Source organism: Anabrus simplex, chromosome 8 (assembly GCF_040414725.1).
Source record: "Anabrus simplex isolate iqAnaSimp1 chromosome 8, ASM4041472v1, whole genome shotgun sequence".
Classification (NCBI taxonomy): Eukaryota; Metazoa; Arthropoda; class Insecta; order Orthoptera; family Tettigoniidae; genus Anabrus; species Anabrus simplex.
The window spans coordinates 7,977,789-7,990,072 of NC_090272.1; positions in this window are offsets into that span (position 1 = coordinate 7,977,789).

Sequence of the window (12,284 nt, forward strand, 5' to 3'; positions counted from 1 at the left end):
AACGTTATTTATTTCCCTGAATAACAGATCCCCTTGCGGGTGGGGGCGGTAGAATAACACCCACGGTCTCACCTGTCCGTCATAAGAGGCAACTAAAAGGGGCCTCAAGGGCTCTGAACTTTGGAGCGTGGGTTTTCGACCACTGGGCCCTCAGCTGAGTCCTGGCATTGCTTCCACTTACTTGTGCCAGGCTCCTCACTTCCACATGTCCTATCCGACCTCACTTAGTCAACTCTGGTTCTTTTCCGACCCCGACGGTATTACGTATGGAGGCCTAGGGAGTCTTTCACGTTCATGCCCTTCTTGGCCCTTGTCTTCCTTTGGCCGATGCCTTCATTTTTTCCAAGTGTCGGACCCCTTCCAATTTTTCTCTCCGATTAGTGTAATATAGAGAATGGTTGCCTAGTTGTACTTCCCCTTAAAACAATAATCAACACCACCACCACCTGAATAACAGAAGACTTCAATAATCCACTGTCACACAGAAAGCGGATGACGAGATCAGCTGTAGTCTCGCCATCGGCTGGTATGAGTTCGAGTGTCTTCTGCAGGCCGAGGCTCCGTCTTATGCCAGAGAGATAGGCGCACTCTATGAGGATGTGGACCAGCACAAGGACATACTGAGGTAGGTCTGCCCTCTTTATTAGGCAGCAGTACGTAGATCTTCCATGTCCTATCCTCACCTTACACAAAGCTTCGGCTTTTCACCGTGTAGGATGGAAAGTGGACCACCCTACGGAAGTTGTCTTCTTAATTGCTCTCACTTTGTAGAGAGTTCGGATACCAAACCACTCCGATTGCCAGGAGCAAAGATGGTTCGAATTAGCCTAAGACAAATATCTGTAGCAGGTACGTTCATAGATCTAGGAGATAAAAGCAAAGTTTCTTTCTCAGGTTCGTTCCCCACAATCTCCACGTGCCTTGAAGTAGAGTTTCCTAAATGCCGATCCCCAGGGGCTCTGGACTTTCGAGCTGGGTTGGCGACCACGGGGCCCTCAGCTGAGTCCTGGCATTGCTTCCACTTACTTGTACCAGGCTCCTCACTTTGATCTATCCTATCCGACCTCTCTTGGTCTCACCCCTCTAGGGACACCATTACCTTGACGTCGGTGTGGGGGCGTGTGTGCTTGTTGATCCCGAGGGCTGTGCCAGCTCAGGGTTACCCATGCTGGATTGGCCTCGGTGTAGAGCCAGACTAATAAGGTGTCCCCCGAGTTGCCTGAGAGATGTCTGTGCTCTTTAAATTTTATAACTATTTCTACCCTTATATTCTCACCTTAAATTTCATTCATCTTCCTGTCTAGCCAACCTCTCTGCCTCGGGTAGAATAAACGATAAAAGTAGTTAGAATAGGTAGAATAGGTTAGTATGGAGGTTTTACCCTCCCCCAATCGCAAGTTTCGGGTCGTGGCGAGGTGATGCATGGCTACTGGGAAAGTAGTTCCTAGCGACCCCCTCCAGATACCGGGCGCCCTCTGGAGTATACAGCCTTGCCTTCGGTACGTCAGGGCTGTGCCGAAGGTCGACCTTTTATATCCCGGGTACTCGTGGTTTTTGAGTTTGGTTTTGATTCTTCGAAGGCTGTAGGCCTTAAAACTGCGTCCTTTAGTTGTTCAGTTAGGAAATGTAAACGTTTCAATCCTGTTGACCTGTGTAGTAAGGAACATTCTGAAGAGCGTCTGACACGATTTCTGGTTGCAACCAGAGTCGATGGACAGAGCTTTCTTCAAGAGAACCCGTTCCTGATAAGCAATGCTGTGGAAGGTCTTGTTGGTGAAGTAGATGAAATGAGGAAATTGCGGGATGGTAGCCTACTCATTAAGACTAGTGCGCTCGTGCAGAGTAAAAAGTTATTGGAAGCCATAATGTTCGGTCCAGTGCCAGTTAAGATTGAGAGCCACAAGTCCCTTAACTCCTGCAAAGGAGTTATCTTTCATAGGGACTTGATTAAGGCCTCCGATGATGACCTTATCCGGAGCCTTGCTCGTAGAGGTGAGTCCGACGTTAAACGTCTTAAGAGGCGTGTCGGTGATAACCTCTACGACACGGGGGCTTTCATCTTAACATTCGATCTCGAGAAACTTCCCGAACGTATTAAGGTATCCATGTACACGCTCACTGTTCCACCATATTTTCCTTCTCCTATGAGGTGCTACAACTGCGAGCGTTTTGGCCACACCTCACCACGCTGCCAGGGATCAGCAATATGCGGGGCATGCCGGTGCGGACTGCACACCACCACTAGTGTGTGTTAACTGCACTGGGGAGCACGCCCCTCGGTCCAAGGAATGCCCTACATTTAAACAGGAGAAAAAAGATCCAGGAGATTAAGACTATGGATAAACTTTCTATCCAGAGGCATGGAAGGAGTATAAATCAATGGCTCCTCCGGAATTCTCCGTCTCCTTTGCAGAGAAGGCTGCTAGTGTACGCATAAATCCCGTAAGTGTTGTACCCTCTGTCCCACCATCAACTCCGCAAACATCAAGTAACCATCAAATAAACGTCAAACCACAGGTTCAACAGACAGCAAGCACGTCATTGCCGAAGACGTCCGGGAAAAATTCTTCCCAGACACATTCGGCTGGGAAGTCCTCCCTCACAAGGGCGGGGGAAAAGACTTCCCCAACAAAGGCTGGAAAATCCCCTTCCAGCCATCCTTCAACTGGCCCGAAAAAGGAGGAGAAAAGGAAGCCTAAATGCTCCCCTACACGTTTGGAGAAGAAACCTTCACCAACGAGATCGGGGGTCCCAGGATCTCCCAAAAATCCTGGCAAGTCGTCTGCCAGTCCTCCTCCAAAGTGTTCGAAAACGGTGGGTAAGAGCGGGAGGCCCCGACGCCCTCTTGTTCGATCTCTTTCTGGAGAACCTACTTCTCCCAGGAAGAAGGCCCACTGTTCCCGATCAATGAGATCCCCGTCCGCGGAGTGTCCAGTCACCGCGCCTCCTCCTTCTGAGGAGACGATGGCAATATTTGTTGATCAATAAAATTTAAAATGCTTCTGTGTTATAAAAAAATGCACATATTTTCATTTTACGATTACGGTATTGTTTTTAACAGTGTATTTAACACAATGTATCTGAATGTTTCGGCTATTTATGGACTTCCCTCCATAAGTTCTAAAACTTGCTGGTTATTGGCTACGTCGTTACATTTAGACAGCGATTTGATTTGCCGCACAAGATGTTTCCTTGCATGATGTCATTCCAACTCTTTATGAGTCAGCCCTCTCGGATTTTCTTTATAGAATATCAGCGTAAGGCAATCACCGAGAGATAAGGTGACGTAATTCCGTTACGACATGGGAAACTCGGACGAATATTGCCCCACCAATAGGTAGTGGAATTTCATCACTCCTAAGAGTAAGGTTAGCTGTTCGGGTCCATATGTCATTCCCGTGGTCGTGTGATTTTGTATGGATTTATAAGAAATATTTCCTTGAGTGTACGCTGCTATTCTTTTTTATTGAAACAGTGATTCACCGTAAATGCGTGTGTCGTAACCTGAAAAATAATGCCGAAAGAGAAGTCGAGTACAAGGTCGCGCCTTCAACAATATGTAGTAGAATTTAAAAGCATTTTCACTACCGATGGAAAAGTATTATTTTTTGCCAACCGTGTGGTAAAACAGTACGTGCAGATCAACGTTCTCAAGTAATCCAGCATTTGCCTGGAAATAAGCATACTGCGGCTGCTTCGTGACAATTACTAATAGGTGAATCAGCTACCTCAAATGCAAGCCCATCTAAATATTCCCAGTATTATTTAGATGTGTGCAGAGCATTTGTTTGCGCCGACATTCCTCTTGGTAAAATAAATAATCCGGGACTGAGAAATTTCCTAATAAGGTACATAAATTTGAGCCTCCAGACGAATCCACATTAAGGAAAAACTATCTCCCAAAATGTTACGAAGAAACTTTACAGAGAATTCGGGCAGTATGTGAGCATTGGCGAAACCACTGATTCAAGTGGCAGAAAAGTAGGAAATGTTGTAGTTGGTGTGTTGAGGAATGACAAAACTGCTTGCGAACATTCTTATTTGCTAGCGTGTAAAGAAATGCTTGCTGCAAACTATGTCACTGTAGCTAGGTTATTCAATGAAGCCATGCACTTACTTTGGCCAAAAGGTATAAAATACGACCATGTATTGCTTTTCCGTACTGACAGTGCAGCTTACATGAAAAAGGCAGCCGAAGGCCTTTCTGTGAGCTTTCCGAAAATGATACACGTAACTTACGTTGTTCATGCTCTACACAGGTTATGTGAAACTGTGGATAAATTAGTGTCTAATGGCAAAAATGTCTTCGTAAAAGCACCCTCAAGAATCGATCTCTTTAAAGAGAAAAACCCGGATCTTGCGCTTCCTCCTCTGCCTATTTTTACGCGGTGGGGTACCTGGCTTAGCGCTGTATACTACGCAGACAATTTCGAAAGTTTTGCATCCGTTGTGAACGTGTTAGATAAAAACGACGCGTCGTCAATTGATATTCTTCAAGAGATACTAAAAGACAGCTCTTTGAAAAATGATTTGGCGTTTATATCTGCCAATCTAAGCTTCTTGTGTAAAACTATAGACATACTTGAAAAATCCACTAACCTGTCGTTCGAAACAGTGAAGGAAGTGCGCGCTGTTGAAAATAAATTAGATTCACTCCTGGCTTTGCAGGTACAGGGACTGTTAAAGGTCTAATATAAAAATTTATTCAGGAAAAACAGAGGATTTCAAACAATGTGCCAAATATCTAGTGTATTAGAGGGTGCTCATGTTGGCGAAATTGATGGCGTTAATGTGGGTGACATTCCTCTCTTTAACTATGCTCGTCTGACTTCCTGTGATGTGGAGCGATCGTTTTCGCAGTATAAGGCGTTCTTTAGAGATAATCGGCATGCATTTGTGATGGACAATTTGGAGATGACCTTTGTTATTCACTGCAATTCTGAGACTATTTCTAGCAACTAATATTCCAGCGTGTGATGGGTGAGTACGAACTGGTACTATTTTTTCAAAGATAAGAGGTTGCTTTTGCCATATTTAAACAAAACATTACCTTAAAAAATAACCATTCATAATATCTACTCTAGCATATCAAAATTAATATACCATAGAGCACGTTTCCATACACAGACACCATTTTGCCTTAAGGAGCACGTTTGGTAGCACCATATTCTAATACAAAACATTATACTTATTTATTTCTTGAGCGCGAGTAGTTTTGTGATATTTAAAGGAAAATAATTTCAATTTTTATCACATATTTTAAAGTTTTTCAGTACATAAAGAATACATATTTTTAAAATTTTTAGCACATAAATCCGCTCCCTAATGATGACAATACCGACAAGAACGGTGGACAGTGGCAGGTAGTTGATACAAAGGAGGACAAGCAATAATGCTCATTTCGCAACACTACCAAGCCACACAATGGCACTATTGCAGTAGAACTGCAGTAGTCACCACTGTCGCCTAGCTGAGTTACGTCAATTGATATCCGTCTATGCGGCCTCCATAGTCTGTCTATAGGAATCTCGTATGAGACCTGGACACGACAAGACTAAGAGAGAATATCGTCTTTTTTTTCAAAGACAGAGTAGCTATGGATGGCGCGGCAACTGGGGGCGTTTGTACCCCAGTTCGCTCCGATATCTTCAGCGAAGAAGTACCGCTCCGTACTCAGCTAGATGCAGTTGCAGTTCGCACTCCGTTGCCAGTAAAGACAACGGTTTGAAACGTGTACTTTCAACCGGATTATAACCTTGACATTCGTGCACTACAAGATTTGATCAGTCAGCTGCCTCCTCCTTTCCTCATGCTCGGAGACGTGAACGCCCGTAACATACTATGGGGATCTCCACCTTCCTGTTCTAGGGGGAGGATGCTCGAGCGAATGATTAACCTATTTAATCTTTGCGTGATTAATACAGGGGAACCGACACATTTCAGCAGCGCATATGGCACATTCTCACAATTGGATGTCGCTTTGTGCGGCCGTGCGCTAGTTCCCCTGCTGCGGTGGCAAGTACACGACGACCTCTGTGATAGTAACCACTTCCCGATAATTCTGTCTCTAATGAATCAAAGACAGTCCGAAGTACCCAAGCGCTGGTCACTTCGGCGGGCAAATTGGCCAGAATTTACAAAACGCGCAGCGAGGGCTGATGATATGCGGGAGTCTGTTGACGACCACGTTTCTTCGATTACTACTGGAATTTTGGCTGCTGCAGAGGAAGCAATTCCTTCCTCGTCCGGTATTCGGCGCCGGAAACAGGTCCCATGGTGGACGGACGAATTGCAACAGCCATACGTGATCGCCGGCGGGCTTTTAAGCATAATCGTCGAAATCCTACGATGGCCAATCATATCACATTTAAGAGTCTGCGTGCGAAGGCCCGTTTTTTGATTCGAGGAAGTAAGAAATCTACGTGAGAAAAGTATGTGTCATCCATCACGGCACATACTCCATCATCACAAGTGCGGACAAAACTCCCCCGTATTATCGGAGTACAGAATGTGGCCTCAGTACCCGGAATCTCCATTAATGGAGATATAGTTACGATTCCTTCAGTCATTGCAGACCACATCGCGTCTCATTTCGCAGATACGTCCAGTTCTAGGGGATACGATCCTGCATTTCTTCCAATTAAGCGCGAAGCAGAGGCACACCATCTCTCTTTTGACTCTAGTGCTTCGCATCCCTACAACGTGCCCTTCACGGATTGGGAGTTGCGAAGTGCACTCGCGCTATGCAGAGATACGGCTCCTGGACCGGACAAAATCCATAATCAAATGCTTTCTCAAGGATATCCTCACCATATTCAACAGAATATGGAGTGAGGGAGTGTTTCCATCTTAATGGCGTGGGGGAATTGTGATACCAATACCCAAGCCAAGTAAAGATCCAAAACTTCTGGATTGTTATAAGCCAATATGCCTTACAAATGGCCTCCGTAAGCTGTTTGAAAGGATGGTTAACCGGCGTCTTGTGTGGGCCATAGAAAAGGAGGGTCTCTTGTCTGACTACCAGTGTGTTTTTCGCTCTCATCGGTCTGCCACTGATCATCTGGTCAGACTGGTGAGCGCCATTCAGAAGGCCTTTCTCCGGAAGGAACACCTAGTCGCCGTGCTTTTTGACCTGGAGAAAGCTTACGACACTACCTGGCGATATGGGATTCTCTCCACACTACACCAGTAGGGATTTTGGGAAAATTTGCCAACGTTTATTGAGAACTTCATGACCCTCCGTCTCTTTCGAGTCCGAGTAGGCTATGCATTTTCTCAATATTACGTTCAGAAAAATGTAGTACCTCAGGGATCGGTACTGAGTGTCACGCTGTTCGCAATCACCATCAACGGCATAGTTGCCGCTGCTGGGCCCGCAGTCGTTCCTTCGCTGTATGTAGACGACTTAGCTCTACATTACAGCTCTGAAAGGGTGGCGTTTGCTGAGAGACAGCTACAGCAAGCTATTAACCGAGTCGACAGATGAACCCTGCAACACGGTTTTCGATTTTCAGCAGCGAAAACCTCTGTTGTACACTTCTGTCCACGTCGGCCTGTGCATCCAGAACCAGAGCTCCGCTTGCGAAACAGTGTCTTACCAGTGGTTGACACCTGCAGATTCCTGGGTCTCCGTTTTGATAAGAGATTTACGTGGCAGCCCCACATCCGTCAGTTGAAGGTTGCCTGCATGAAGAGACTTAACATGCTTAAGTTTCTCAGCGGCACTTCGTGGGGGTTGACCGTGCGGCACTGCTACGACTTTACACGGCTACGGTCCTCTCCCGGATTGACTATGAAAGTGCGGCTTATGGCTCAGCATCAACATCTACGCTGAGCCTTTTAGACAGTATTCACCATAATGGAGTAAGGCTGGCAACGGGAGCTTTCCGTACTAGCCCCATTCCCAGCCTGCTCGCTTAAGCGGGAGTTCCACCTTTACGGATAAGGAGGCAGCAGTTACTCCTCACGCACGCTGCCAAAAATTAGTGAAATGCCGCTACATCCAAGCTATCAATGCATCTATCGTACCCAATACCACCGGCGGTGCCAAGACCGGCCGAATGCCACACGGCCGGTTGGGTTTCGGATTGATAGCTTGTGTCATGATTTGAATATTGATATTGGTGGTTGTCTTGAACGAACTCTTAGCGAGGTACCTCCGTGGTTGGTTCCGTGACCGGATATACTTCCAGATCTGCTGCGTGGACCTAAGGTGAACACGGATTCCTCCGTTTATCGGAGGTATTTCCAGGACTTCGTTCGGCTGCGAGACTAATCTTCACGGATGGTTCTAATATCGGAGATAATGTTGGTTGCTCTTTCGTCATTGATGATATGAGTACGAAGATCTCGCTCCCTAAAGTATGTACCGTGTATACTGCAGAGCTTTACGCCATCTTAGAGGCTCTGCAGTTTGCACTGCGTGACGATAGAAGCCACTTTCTTATGAGTACCGATTCGTTAAGCTCTCTGCAGTCTATTGAAACCTGTTTCTCGTAACACCCACTGGTGCAGCAGATACATGACCTTCTAGCCAGGTTAAGGGATGCTAGCACCAGAATCATTTTCGCGTGGCTTCCAAGCCACGTTAGGATTGCGGGAAACGAACTTGCGGATGAAGCTGCAAAGGAAGTTGTACTTTTACCTCCAAGACCTGTCAATGTACCTGCTAAGGATATTTGTTCTCAGCTACGTCGAACCATCTTGGCGTCCTGGGAGTCGGAGTGGCTAGATATCCGAACTCCCAACAAGCTGAGAGCAGTTAAGAAGACAACTACCGTGTGGCGGTCCTCTTTCCGGCCTTCACGGAGAGAGGCCATAGTACTGTGCAGGCTGAGGTTAGGTCATTTACGATCCACGCACTCTTATCTCCTAAAGAGGGAAGACCCCCCAGTGTGTTCTTGTGGTGCTGGCTTCACCGTGGCCCACATCCTCACAGAGTGCGCCGATCTCTCTGGCCTAAGACGGAGCCTTGGCCTACAGGAAACCCTCGAACGCGTACTAGTCGATGACGCGACTACTGTTGATCTCGTCGTCCGCTTTATGTGCGACAGTGGACTTATCAAGGGTATATAAATTACAAGTGTACTGTTACTCAGGGAACGTACGTTCCGTTTTGATACGTTAGTAATCCTTTCGGCCTAATTCCATAATTGTTTTTGTTCTATTTTGTACTGCTTTTCCAAATTCCTTTGTTGAATAAATAATTTTGTTTTATATCTTAATTTTCTTTTCCACTTATTTGTTCAGAGAGGATGATTACCTCGTTGTACTTCCTCTTAAAACAAAAATCACCACCACCACCACCATCCTAGATGCCGATGAGCTCTGCCATATATTCGCTACAGAGACTACGAAGTGAGATCTTGGTGCGAATAATAATGGCGTATGGCCTCCGGAGAGGCCCGGTGCAGGTCTTTTTCTAGTAGACGGCCTATTAGGCGACCTGCATGCCTGTGAAGATGAGGGCCTTCCCTAGGATGATTTCTAATGTTGAATACGCCACACACACCCAGGCCCCGAACCATTGGAATTAACCAATTAAGGTTAAAATCCCCTACCCGGCCGGGAATCGAACCCGGCACCCTCTGAACTGAAGACCAGTACGCTGACCATTCAGCCAACGAGTCGGACATCGTGGTGCTGACATAAGCGGAAACGAACAAGCAGCCAACATCGTCTCCTATCCTTGAACCGTCCGTGAAGAAACGTTACGTGTCAGTATATTGGTGAACGAAGGCATTCGTGTTCGCCTTGGGTCCACGGCATATCCGGTCGCGGAAGTAGTCACGGAGGTACCTGACTCGTTCAACACCAAACACACTACTGTCACTTCACGTGACACTCAGCGTGGAGGGGAGGTTGATGATGTCACGGCATGTGGCGTGAAGACAGGAAACACACTGTCCTCACGTTCGCCGATCACAGAACACTTCGTCCGATGGCATGCTACGATAGTACATCCAGGTCATCGGATTTTGATGATCTTTTAATTGCTGTTGCCATGCTTAGCCTATTGTCTGTCGCAAACGTCAATGAGTGTATGAAACTAATTTGCGAAGGGAAGAAAAGGGTGAAAACCACAATGTAATAACGGAGCTAAATGGGCGTCCAGAGAGATTTCAGATGCACTTCAGGCTGAACAAAGATGAATTCAAGTACGGACATAATCTCATCAACGACGAAATTGTTGGCCGAAGTACGCTCTGCATTTGCAACCGATTCGGAGGAATCCTACGTATGAGGCTTTTCAGATACAGGAACATTTCAACTCGCCTGAAGGCTCCGGCAATTACCAATCGTTCCTTGTGGCAGAATAAATTGAACAAAGCAGAAAATAACTGTGCGGTAATGAATAGGTCAAACAATAAACATTTATTCACCTATCTCCAATTCAACAGGTTAATTTGTAATTTGTGTAGTATTTTAATCTTTACTATTATTATCATTATTATTATTATTATTACTGCTGCCATAATAATCATAAGTATAAGTGGCGAATGTTTTCAACAACTGAATGTCTATTAAAGTTATGTGATCTTTTATTCGTTTCCTATTTTGTCCCATGCCTCGTGCCACATTTGCAGATTTCCTTATTAATCGAACATATATCATACAGATTCTCATGCACCCGCACCAAAAAGAATCATCTGCTCACGTCGCCAGATATGTGCTAGAGCTCCTCTGAGGGGCGCTGTCTCACTCTACATATCGCACAGTGGGGAAAAGGCAGAGCACAGCTTTCTGGACAGGTTCGATAAACGCGAACTCACGTAGTGTGTAAAGGCGGAAACACACTGCTCTCACTTCACGTGAGTTCGCGCGTATCGTGACGCAATCGAACCTGTCAAGAAAGATGTGCTATGCCTTTTCCGCACTGTGTGAAATGTAGAGTGATCACACTGCACTCATGTCACGGCTGACGTCATTGTGACGTGGAATCTGGTGACAGCGCGCTTCACGCGGAGCACAATTTTCTGCCCTTGCACATCTCTGGCTACGTAAAGTGTGAATAGAAGCAGTTTCTTTTAGCGATATCGAAGACATGTTTATTGAATTGGTGCGCGTGCACGATAATCTGTATGACATATGTTCGCTTAACAATAGAAATCAGCAAATGTGGCATGAGGCATGGAACAAAATAGGAAAGGAATTTTCTAGTTTTAAGAGGCATTCATTTGTTGAAAACGGTCCACAGTTGTAGTTATGATTACTATCCCAATAATAATAATAATAATAATAATAATAATAATAATAATAATAATAATAATAATAATAATAATAATAATCATAATAATAATAATAATAATAATAATAATAATAATAATAATTTAAATGGCGTATGGCTTTAAAGTGCCGGGAGTGTCCGAGAACAGGTTCGGCTCGCCAGGTGCATGTCTTTTGCTTTGACGCCCGTAGGCGAACTGCGCGTCGTGATGAGGATGAAATTATGATGAAGACGCATAAACCTAGCCCCCGTGCCAACGAAATTAACCAATGATGGTTAAAATTCCCGATCCTGCCGGGAATCGAACCCGGGACCCCTGTGACCAAGGCCAGCACGCTAACCATTTAGCTACGGAGCCGTACATAATAATAAATTAAATCCTACACACATTACAAATACAAATTATCCTGTTTAATTAGAGATCACCGGGTGAGTTGGCCGTGCGGTTAGAGTCGCGCAGCTGTGAACTTGCATCAGGGAGATAGTGAGTTCGAATCCCACTGTCGGCAGCCCTGAAGATGGTTTTCCGTGCTTTCCCATTTTCACACCAGGCAAATAATGGGGCTGTACCTTAACTAAAGCCACGACCGCTTCCTTCCCACTGCTAGGCCTTGCCTGTCCCATCGTCGCTATAGGACCTATCAGTGTCGGTGCGACGTAAAACAAATAGCGAAAAAAAAAAGAATTAGAGATCGGTGAATAAATATTTATTGTATCATCCATTCACTACCGCACAGTTCATTTCTTCTTTGTTCAATATATTCTTCCATGATGAACTGTTGGTAATTGTCATGGCACAGAGCCTTCACGCGAGTTGAAGTAATTTTGAAATTTTCTCATATCTGAATAGCTTATGTTGGACGACTCCGAATAAGTTGCAAACGGAGAGCGTACTTCGGCCAACAATTTCATCCTTGATGAGATTATGTAAGTAGTTGAATTCATTTTTTCAGCCTGAAGTGCCGTACATCTGAAATTTTTCTGGACGCCCATTTAGCTCCCTTACTAAATGGTGGTATTCACCGCAAATTACTTTCATGTACAGGCAATTAAGAGA